Source organism: Lipotes vexillifer, unplaced genomic scaffold (assembly GCF_000442215.2).
Source record: "Lipotes vexillifer unplaced genomic scaffold, Lipotes_vexillifer_v1.1 scaffold302, whole genome shotgun sequence".
NCBI lineage: Eukaryota > Metazoa > Chordata > Mammalia > Artiodactyla > Lipotidae > Lipotes > Lipotes vexillifer.
Window position 1 is genome coordinate 1,456,491 of NW_006798913.1, and position 12,291 is coordinate 1,468,781.

Below are 12,291 nucleotides of genomic sequence, written 5' to 3' on the forward strand. Positions count from 1 at the left end.
ATAGGATTCACAAAACATTATGATAAAGAATCGTACTTTGGAATGTATTAAAATTACTTTTCTCCATCAAAAGCACCATTAAGTGAGTAAAAAGACAAGACACAGAGTGAGAGAAAATATTTGCAATACATGGATCTTGCTTGTACCCAGAGAGAACTAAAAGATTTTCAACCCAGAAAAATCAATAAAAAGATCATCCAGGGTGTTCCTGGTGGCGTAGTGGTTAAGAATCCGCCTGCCAATGCAGGGGACACGAATTCGAGCCCTGATCCGGGAAGATCCCAAATGCCGCGGAGCAACTAAGCCCATGCGCCACAACTACTGAGCCTGCGCTCTAGAGCCTGTGCTTAGCAACAAGAGAAGCCACCGCAATGAGAAGCCTGTGCACTGCAACAAAGAGTAGCCCCCGCTCGCCACAACTAGAGAAAGCCTGTGCACAGCAACAAAGACACAACACAGCCAAAAAATTAATTTAAAAAAAAAAAGATCATCCAAAAGAAAACTGTCAAGAAATCTGGAAAGGCACTGGCAAAAGATGTGAAAATGGTCAATAAACATTACTCATCAGAAAAATGTAAACTCAAACCACAAAGAAATGACCATCACTAGCTAAAATTAAAAAGACCAATAATTCAATGATTAGTGAAGATGTATCAGTAGATCAACGGGAACTCACATTCAGTACTGGAAGGAAATTGGAACAACCACTTTGGAAAAAAACTTGGCATAACCTACTAAAGCTGAATGTCAGCAAGTCCCCGCCTCAGTATACATTCCCAGAAGTGTGGGAATTACTTGTAACAGCCAACCAAATGTCTATAAATAATACATGAGTTGTGATATATGTGTAAAATTATTATAGAGGTATTGAAAATGAACAAACCAAAGCTATATGCTAACAATCAGATGAATCTGTAAAACAATGTTGACTGAAGGCATCCAGACCCAAAAGAATATAGACTATGCCTGTGCTGTCCAGTATGATGGCCACTAACTATATGTGGCTATTTGTATTTTAATTAATTAAAATTAAATGAGGGGGATGCTTCTAGGGTACTAGTTGTTATGAGTTGAATTGTGCCCCCCACCAAAAAAGGTATGTCCTTACCCCTGGTACCTATGACTGTGACCTAATTTGGAAATAGGGTCTTTGTGGGTGTAAACAAGTTAAGATGAGGTCGCTAGGGTGAGCCCTAATTCAATACGACTGGTGTCCTTATTGGAAGAAAATGCTATGTGAAGATAAGACTCATAGGTAGAAGATGGCTCCATGATGATGGAGGCAGAGATTAGAGGGATGGATGCATCTAAAAGCCAAGGAATGCCTACAACTGCCATTAACAACCAGAAGCTGTGTGTGGGACAACGACCCTACCAACAGCTTGATCTTAGATGTCTAAACTTTAGAACTGTCAGACAATTTCTGTTGTTTTAAGCCACCTAGTTTGTAGTACTTAGTTGAGGAGCCCTAGGAAATCAATACACTGGCAATATTCTGTTTTTCTTAACCTAAAAGATGGTCACCTGCTTTGTGAGATGTTTGTACAATTTTTGTGTGCATTACATACACATATACACACACAGAGAACCAAAATTCTGGAGAATACCAGCATATAAATTGGGGGAAAGGATCAGAGCTGAAGAGTTCCAGAGTCCTTTTAGAGGTAGACAACATGTACCTGTACTTTAGTCTTTCGGTTATATATAAAAAATGTAGTAAAATGCCAAGGTGACCACAAAAAGAATAGAAACACGAATTTTGGGGCCAACCCATACATAGCTTATAAAACAATTTGAAGAAGCAAAAAGAGGAAGCTAAGAATGAAATAGCAAGAGTAAATACAAAAATATTAATATCTGCAATGAACTTATATGAATTAAACTTGCCAGTTAAAAGACTGGATAAAAACAAAACCAATTTCTAAATGGTTCCACTTCTAATAATAGTGGAGTAGCTTATATTGGATTAACTCTTCCATAGATAACAATTATAAAGTATTTTAAGGCACTGAAGAGCAACAAAAATCAGGTACAAACAGGACAAAAGTTGATCACTGAAAGAAGTGAATTGCATGGGGTTAAATTTGCAGCTTTATGGTTTTGTCTTGGTTTATTTTTTGCCTTAGAGCATGCCTCAATCCTTGTGAAACAAAATGGCAGAACTTCACCCAGAAAGCCAACCTCTTTGTGTCTTGAGGAGTCAAAGACAGAGTCTGAGTCTGACAGAGAAGATGGAAAGTGGAGCTGGTGGCAGGAGGGGGGCAGGGATGGGGGAAGGGTGGGTAGGACGAGAGAAAGAAGAGCTCCCAGCAGAAGTGAGAAAGTAACAGAAGAGGATCCTACAAATCCTTGGTTGACTTCTGTGTGCTTACACGGGAGAGGAGCCAAGATTCTCGGTGAAAAGCAATGGTTGGAAAGCTAAAAGAAGCAGGCAATTGTAGCGTCGCCTGCTGTGGAGGAGGCAGAGTATGGAGTTTGAGTCTAGAACGTTAACTACCCACAAGGGGAAAGAAACAACTAATGTTCCTCAGGTAGAGTTAACAGAATTCAGAGAATCTATAACTTACATCCACAAACATCCAGTATACATCAAAAATCACTTGACTTGTGGGACTTCCTTGGTGGTACAGTGGTTAAGACTCCATGTTCCCAATGCAGGGGGCCCAGGTTCGAGCCCTGGTCCGGGAACTAGATCCCACATGCATGCCGCAACTAAGGAGCCCGCCTGTGCAACTAAGACCTGACACAACCAATTAAATAAATAAATATTAAAAACAAAAAGAGAGAGAGCTTTCCCATGTATTAGCTTATTCAAAAAACAAAAAATCACTTGACTTGCAAAGAAACAAGAAATGTGACCCACAGTTCATGAGTAAGAGCAGTCTAAAGAAGCTAACCCCCAAGATAATCAAGCCACTTGAATTAGCAGAAAGGGGAGTTTAGAAAAGTTATAAATATTTTCAAGGATTTAAGGTTGAGTGGATAGGAAATCTCAACAGAGAAATGAAAACTATTACCAAAAAAAACTAAGTGGAAATTCTAGAACTGAGAAATACAATATTTGAAATGGAAAATTTACTAGGTCAGCTTAATACTGGAGGTGTTAGAAGGTTGAACAATAAACTTGAAGTCTGAACAATAGAAATTATCAAATATGAAGAACAGAAAGAAAAAAAACTAGAAGAAAATGAACAAACCTGTGGATAAATTTAAGCTAACATATGTATAACTGGAGTTCCAAAAGAAAAGAAGAGAGACAGAGAGTGGGGCAAAAAATTATGAAGAAATAATTGGGAGAACCTATAAACTTACAGATACAAGAAGCTAAGAAAACTCCAAGTAGGCTACAAAGACAACCACATCTAGGGGCATTATCAAAAACTGCTAAAATCAAGGACAAAGAGGAAATATTAAGAGCAACAAGAGAAAAAAAATGATACTTTACATATTAGGGAACAATAATACAAATTATAGTCACTTGTCATGACAAACAATGGAGGCCACACAATAAGACAATGGAGTAACATCTTTAAAGTGCTGAAGGGAAAAAATACTAGTCAACCAGAATTCTAAAGCCAGAGAAAATATCCTTCAAAATTAAAGGGAAAATAAAGATATTTTTATATAGATGAAAACAGAATATTCAACACTAGCAAAACTGCATAGTATAAAATAGAAAGTTATTTAGGCTGAAGAAAAATGACATCAGATGGAAACTGTAATCTACTGGCAAGAATGAAGGTCATTTGAAATGGTGACTATGTGGGTAAATATAAAAGAATATATATTTCTTCTTCTCTTTCTTTAAAACTCACAGCACTGTTTAAAGCAAAAAATAACATTTTCTTGTAGAATTTATAACAAAAGCAAAAATATATATATATATTTTTAGAGCAACCATAAAAATTAAAGAGCTAAAACATCAATAGGTATATTAAAATAGTAAACATTAAATAAATATAATGGAGTAAAATATAGATATTATAATAATCCAAAAGAAGGCAAGAAAGGGGGAACTAAGAGGTAAAAGAGGGAACGAAAAGAAAATAAAATGGCAGAGAGGAATCCAACCATGTGAGAAATTACATTAGATGTTAAGGGACTAAACAACTATTAAAAAGTAGAGGCTGTTAGAGTAAATCAAAAAGATTGAACTTTATGGTGTCGATAAGAGATGTAGTTTCAAGATAAAGACATAAATAGACTGAAAGTAAAAGGATGGAAAAATATATACCGTGAAAAATTAAGCATAAGAAAGCTTGAGTAGCTATATTAATATCAGAAAAAAAGATTTCATGATAAAAGGTATTACCAGAGATAAAGAACATTTCATAATATCATAATGATAAACAGGTCATTTCATTAGGAAGACACATCAGAAATGTACATGCAACTAAAAACAGAACTCAAAAATATAAAATGACGGAACTAAAGAGAAAAAATAAATCTACAATCATTGATGAAGAAGTTCACTGTTCCTACTGTAGTAACTGAGAGATCAACTAGATTTTTAAAAAATCAAAGTAGATCTGATATTATCAACCACCTTGACCTAACTGACATGTATAAAATACTTTACTTAGTAAACACAGAAAATACATTCTTTTCAAGTGCGTATGGAATGTTCATCAAGACGACTCACATATTGGGCCATAAAAGTCTCAATAAATTTCAAAAGATTTAAATTTCACAGGGTATACTCTCTTACCACAACAAAATTAAATTAGGAATGAATAATAAGACATTCAAATATTTGGAAATTAAACAATATACTTCTAAAGAGCCAAGAGATCAAAGGAGAAAATATAAGGAAAATCAGAAAATATTTTAAACTGATAGCAAAAATACAATATGAAAAGGTGTGGAACATGGCAATAAGTAGAGAATTGACAAATCCAGTCCACCAGCAACTTTTGGAAATAAAGTTTTATTGGATACATCCACACTCATTTATGTATTGTTTAGGGCTGTTTTCATGCAGAGTTGAGTAATTGTAACAGACACCACAAAGCCTAAAATGTTTACTATCTGGTATTTTACAGGAAAAGCTTGTTCACCCTGTCTTAGAGGGAAATAAACACCTTTAAATGTTTACATTAGAAAAGAAGAAAAAATTTAGGTCAACAATCTAAGTGTCACATTAAGAAGCTATAAAAGATGAGAAAATTAAACCCAAAGTAGAAGAAAGGAAATAATAAAGAGCAGAAATCAGTGAAATGGAAAGCAGACCAAAAAGAGAGAAATTACCAACTAAAAACAGTTCATTCCTTGAAAAGACTAAATAAACTGATAAACTTCTAGTTAGTGATCAAGAAAGAGAGAAAACAAAAATTACCAATATCAGGAAAAAATGAGAAGATATCACCAGAGATCCTACAGAAATAAAAAAATATGTAATAAAGGAATATTATTATGAACAACTTTACAATGGTACATTTGACAATCTAGGTAAAATGGACAAATTTCTTGAAAAACACTATAACACTAACACAAGATTAAACAAAATCTACCTATAAATATATTAAACAAAGTAATTATTTTTAAAAATATTTACTTATTTAATATCTTTATTTGGAGTATAATTGCTTTACAATGTTGTGTTAGTTTCTGCTGTACAACAAAGTGAATCAGCTATACATATACATATATCCCCATATTCCCTCCCTCTTGAGCCTCCCTCCTACCCTCCCTATCCCACCTCTCTAGGTCGTCACAAAGCATTGAGCTGATCTCCCTGTGCTATGCAGCAGCTTCCCACTAGCCATCCATTTTACATTTGGTACTGTATATATGTCAGTGCTACTCTCTCACTTTGTCCCAGCTTCCCCTTCCCACCCTGTGTCCTCAAGTCCGTTCTTTATGTCTGTGTCTTTATTTCTGCTCTGCCACTAGGTTCATCAGTACTGTTTTTTTAGATTCCATATATGTGTGTTAGCATATGGTATTTGTTTTTCTCTTTCTGACTTACTTCACTCTGTATGACAGACTGTAGGTCCATCTACCTCATTACAAATAACTCAACTTTGTTCCTTTTAAGCACTGAGTAATATTCCATTGTGTATATGTGCCACATCTTCTTTATCCATTCATCTATCGATGGACACTTAGGTTGCTTCCATGTCCTGGCTATTGTAAATAGTACTGCAATGAACACTGTGGTACATGTATCTTTTTGAATTATGGTTTTCTCAGGGTATATGCCCAGTAGTGGGATTGCTGGGTCATATGGTAGTTCTACTTTTAGTTTTTTAAGGAAACTCCATACTGTTCTCCATAGTGGCTGTATCCATCCACATTCCCACCAACAGTGCAGGAGGGTTCCCTTTTCTCCACACCTTCTCCAGCATTTGTTATTTCTAGATTTTTTGATGATAGCCATTCTGACCGGGGTGAGGTAACACCTCATTGCATTTTTAAAAAATAAATTTATTTATTTTATTTTGGCTGCATTGGGTCTTTGTTGCTACATGCAGGCTTTCTCTAGTTGCAGCGAGCGGGGGCTACCCTTCATTGTGGTGCACAGGCTTCTCATCACGGTGGCTTCTCTTTTGTGGAGCACGGGCTCTAGGCGCACGGGCTTCAGCAGTTGTGGCTTGCGGGCTCTAGAGCGCAGGCTCAGTAGTTGTGGCGCAGTCTTAGTTGCTCTGCAGCATGTGGGATCTTCCCGGACCAGGGCTCAAACCCATGTCCCCTGCATTGGGAGGCAGATTCTTAACCATTGCACCACCAGGGAAGTCCCTCATTGTGGTTTTAATTAGCATTTCTCTAATGATTAGTGGTGCTGAGCACCTTTTCATGTGTTTGTGGGCAGTCTGTATGTCTTCTTTGGAGAAATGTCTATTTAGGTCTTCCACCCATTTTTGGATTGGGATGTTTGATTTTTTGATACTGAGCTTCATGAGTTGCTTGTATATTTTGGAGATTAATCCTTTGTTGGTTGCTTTGTTTGCAAATATTTTCTCCCATTCTGAGGGTTGTCTTTTCGTCTTGTTTATGGTTTCCTTTGCTGTGCAAAAGCTGTTAAGTTTCATTAGGTCTCATTTGTTTATTTTTTATTTCACTTCCATTACTCTAGGAGGCGGGTCAAAAAAGATCTTGCTGTGATTTATATCATAGAGTGTTCTGCCTATGTCTTCCTCTAAGAGTTTTAAAAATATGGAATGCTTCACGAATTTGCATGTTTCCCTTGCACAGGGGCCATGCTAATCTTCTCTGTATTGTTCCAATTTTAGTATATGTGTTGCCGAAGTGAGCACAGTAAATTTATTATTATAAGACTCCCCAGAAAGAAAACTCCAAGCCCAAATAGTTTTACCAGTTTCTCTGAAATATTTAAAGTAATAAAATTGGTCTTAGAGTGAATATACAACAAAATGGTAGAGTAGGCAGCTCTAAACACCCATCCTTCCACAGAAATACTGAAACACAAGCAGAAACTGTCAGAAACGACTTTGTCAGAAGTCTGGAAAATATTCACAGCAACCAAACACTGAATCAAGAAAAAGGCAAATAAAAGCAGTAGGAAAGCCTCATGGTATTTTCACTTGGCCTTTCCTCACCACCTCCCTGTGCCTCTGCAGCAGTCTCGAAGATGGCAGCCCATACTCCTAGTGTGGGACGCTGGTCCCTGGTTCCAGAGCAGAGCAGAACTCACAAATTATTGTGTTTGTTCTAATCTGTCTGGGGGCTACCTGAAGGACTGAAACAAGGCATTCATCTCTATTTTACAAAGCTCAGAACCCACTCAGGGCAGAAAAGCAGGCTGCATTGCTCATAAACACTGTAAGACAAACAAAAAGCCCACAGCCTGGGGTAAAAGATTATGGTTGAGATATACAATAGAACACAATATCTGAGAGGAAAAGCCATGAAGAGAATTTCCTTGGGAAATCAGGGCATTCAAAAGCACCTATGTGTACTGGGGAATTTAGGACCCAGGACACGATGCATGCTCAGAAAATACCTCAGAAGACACCAAACCTTCACCACTGGCTTATCTGTAGGCTCAGTGCAAGCCTGGCTAAATGCTGAAGGGCCCTAGCACACAGCCAATCTGCAAAACCAGAGAGAGGTTGTTTTTTGTTTTGTTTTGTTTTGTTTAGCTCCTGGTATTCAAGGAAATCTCTGTTAAAACACTAATTGAACAAAAGCTTAAAGGAACAGAGACTTCAATGACCAGATGTGACAAGGAATACAGTTATTGCAAAAATGGTTTGGAAAAGTAACTAAACAAAAGGACAACTGCAGCCTTTGACAATCATGAACAGCAACTCTGGAAAAGAGGTAGAATCTGATTTCCAGAGGTACTACATTATAATATTTGCACATCCAATTTTCAACAACAACAAAAACACAGATAATACAAAGAAACAGGAAAGTATGTCCCATTCAAAGTGAAAAAAAATTGAGTTAAATTGTCCCTGAGAACACCAAGACATTGAATTTACTAAACAAAGACTTTAAACCAACTGTCTTACATACATTCTAGGAGCTAGAGTAAACCATGGACAAGGAAGTAAAGGAAACCAGTAAAACTATGTATGAATAAAATGAGAATATCATAAAGAGATTGGAATTATGAAAGGCCACCAAATAGAAATTCTGGAGCTGAAAAGTACAACTAAAATGAAAAATTCATTACAAGAGTTTAACAAAATTAAGCAGACAGAAAAAAGAATCAGCAAATTAAATGTCCCAGATTTGATGAAAGATATGAATCTACACATCCAAGAAGCCCAACAAACTCCAAACAGGAGAAACTCAAAGAGACACTGAGACAAATTATAGTCAAATTGTCAAAAGCTAAAATCAACAGAAACAGCAAGAGAGAAGCAACTCATCACATGTAAAATGTTTAATAACACTAATAGCTTATTTCTCATCAGAAATCATGGAGACCAGAAGGCAGTGAGATATATCTAAAGTGCTGAAAGGGAAAACAAAAAACAAAACTGTCAAGCAAGAATTCTATATCCAGAAAGAATGGAGAAGAAATCAAGACAAAGCTAAAGGAGTTTGTTACTAGCAGATCTGCCCTGCAAGAAATGCTAAGGGAATCCTTCAGGTTGAAATGAAGGGACATTAGACAGTGACTCAAATCTATATGAAGAAATAAAGAACATTTATGGCAAATATGTCCTTGTTTTTCTTTTATATGTCTAAGTCTATGTTTCTCTTATTCTCTTTTCTCTCTGCCTTAATTTCACTCTCTTTAAAAGAGAAGTAATATGACAAAATAAGGAAGAACCCAGTAATAGGAGTTAGAAGACCTATATCGAACCATGCTCCAATCATTTGAGACTGTGAATCTGAAGACAAATTATTTCATGTTTGGAAGACTAAGTTTTTATGTAAAATAAGGAGAATATTCTGACTCTCATAAGTTGTTAAGATTAAGAGCAGTTTTCAAAGTATTAGATTTTTCATAAGCATTAATTGAAGTAAAAACTGAACACACTAGTCTCTTATCCTTTCTTTGTTCTTTAAACTGGCCACAGTATAGAGTTTTACTGTTTATGTTATATTATAGTATTAATAACTATATTGATGACTGCTATTAATTGAAGGAACTCTAAGGCAAATTGCTGACATTTACAGAAAGACTGTTTTGCATTGGCAATCATCCACATAATGCTGTCTTCTTTCTTTTCCAAGGATTTGAGTCAGAACACGTCTGTTAAGTGTGCATGCTTCCAGAGCTCACCTTAGATGCAGGTAACAGTGACTAATGATAATGATCAAAATCATAGGGAGTTCTCTTGTTAGTGGTTGGGACTCTGCACTTTCACTGCCAAAGGCACAGGTTCAATCCCTGGTCGGGGAACTAAGATCCTGCAAGCTGTGTGGCCAAAAATAAATAAACAAATAAATCACAATAACAGCAGCAGCAACCAATACATACCCTGCTTACCATGTGCCAGGCTACTCTAGTAAGGTAGGTATACTAGTATTCCTGAGGAAACTGACACACAGTGAAGTTAAGGGACTTGCACAATATTATATAACTTGTAAGCAGCAGAGCTGAGATAAAATAGGACCTTTATGATTGACTTGGGTAGTTACAATCTTACTGGTCTACAGAGAACAACAAAGAATGAGACAGAAGACTAGAGATAAATCATGGTGGGCGGAGACAGGGCAACAAGAGAAACTGCCTTTCCTCAAGGCAAAAAAATCACAAGCAAATTGATCCTGCTTTTTGCCATCCATTTGTCAGGTTTTTAAAGTGTTGTGTTGGGAAGGGAAGGAATGAGAAGAGATTTGAGAAGTTACTTATACTTTTTTGAGTTTTGCTATTAGGTCTAGACTAGGATATCACTTTGCTCCCATGGTGCAGGGTCAACAAAATCACCCAATATTCTCCCAGCCAAATGGCTTCTGTCTTAATTTCCTTTATTCAGTTATAGGGAGATGGGTCCTGGTAGCTCTAATATGTTATAAGTTTATTCATTCAACAATCATTTAGTGCTAAACACTGTGCTAGGTGTTGTTGAAATAAAGATAAATGAAATATGATCCTACTCCTTGAGAAGCTCACAGTCTGGTAGGGATGAGGGATGCAAACAAAAAAATGTTTAAATTGGAGGGATTCTAGGAGTGGTAGTGGGTAGCTCTCTCTAAAAATGGAAGATCTAAGAGGCACTGATCAAACAAAACTGTCTACAAAATTGGTAATTCTATATGGTTCAACCTAAGAGATGATATTTGAGCTAGTTCTTGTTGAGGGAAAAGAAGGGGCAAAGGAAGGTATTAGAGGCAAGTACAGAGGAGGCCACACTCCCTAACTTACAAGTGTAACACTATGTGCTTCTCACACTCATTTTACATAAAGCATCAGGAAATGAAAGAAAACACACACGTAACACCACTTTGATTTTTCTTGAAATTAGAGCATTATATCCTTTCTTCATAGAACAACTAATTAAAAGTTTGAAGTATCTTTTCTTGAATCCATTAATGGTAATCCTTTTTCCAAACTAAGACATGATAAAGACGTAAAAACTCTCAAAATCTCCCAACCATAAAATGTATTACATAGATAACAAAACACTAGAAATTCTGGTACATATTCATTTATACACATCTCAGATTTCCTGGGTTAGCTAGGAGCCCACAGAACTGTGGAGGTTTCTCGAGCGTGGTTATTTAAAAGTTATAATTTTGTTTGGCATTTTCCATGGGATTAGTCATGGGTAGTACATGAAGGTTGCAAAGTCTGAGCTACTTAGATGCTCAACGGTGTTTATCTTTTCATGGCCTTGATAAACAACTTAGCTGGCAGTTTTTGTTTAAAACTCACAAAATGTTCTTTCACCTGTTTAACTCATCATTATGTGGCTGCTAAGCACTGAGCCAGACTTGCAAGACCATGTTGGGAAAACAAGTTGGTCAGAAAACTTGCTTCCAATTAGGCTGTAGATTTACTGCCAACTTTGTTTAACCAGTGAATTTTGACTATAAGAGAGAAAGATCAGTCTTCTACTTCACTGAATGGATGAATCAGTTCCACTGCCACCATCAAATTTCCAACCCCAGATAGCACGAAGTTCCAGTGTGCTCCTAGTCAGACTAACTGTACTCTAGGAGAGCGCAAGGAGATGCGCAGAAACAAACAAGGTGGCCATTCTGTGTGTGCTTGTTTTGCCACGTTTCCCTCCCTAATTACACATTTCCACTCTCAAATCTCCACCAACAAATACTACACTGGAACTATACTATGACTCCTACTGTCGTCCTTGAATGTCAAAGATGCCAATATAAAAGTTTCAACTACTTTAGTGAAGGTTCAAGTATTTTCCAAAATCTGTTGTTTCATTTCCCCCCAGGATTATTAAAAAGCACAGTCTGTTATGGAAAAACCATAGTAAAAACTGGACTTATGTCACAATCAAATAGTGGTACAGCAAGTAAATGATTTGATGTGAAGTAATATAAAAAGTTCTCTTTAACCTATGGAAGGAAATACCTTTTCCTTTAAGAGGAGGGAAACATAATTAATTTATTTAAAAAGTCCACTAATATTCAGATGTAAGTGCTTGCTTTCATAGCTCTACTGCAAAACTTTAATATTCTTAATTTAATACTACTCAAAATAAATAAAAATTAGGACACCAAAATCTTCTCCTATCCCTGGGACAGCAACTTTTTCTGCAAAGGGTCAGAAAATATTTATTTTAGGCTTGGTTGTGGGGTGGGGGAGGATCTATACCATTTGTATCACGATTACTCACCCTTGCTCTTGCGATGTCAAAGCAACAGCGCAGACAACACTTACACAACAGAGTGTGGCTG

At 36.5% G+C, this 12,291-nt stretch overlaps 1 protein-coding gene across 1 annotated transcript in view; it reads right to left on the reverse strand.

Moving 5' to 3' along the window:
* The window catches only part of ZNF451 (zinc finger protein 451), an 85,194-nt gene that overhangs the window by 2,177 nt on the left and 70,726 nt on the right, over positions 1 to 12,291 (reverse strand). The gene's annotated exons all lie outside the window — the stretch shown is intronic.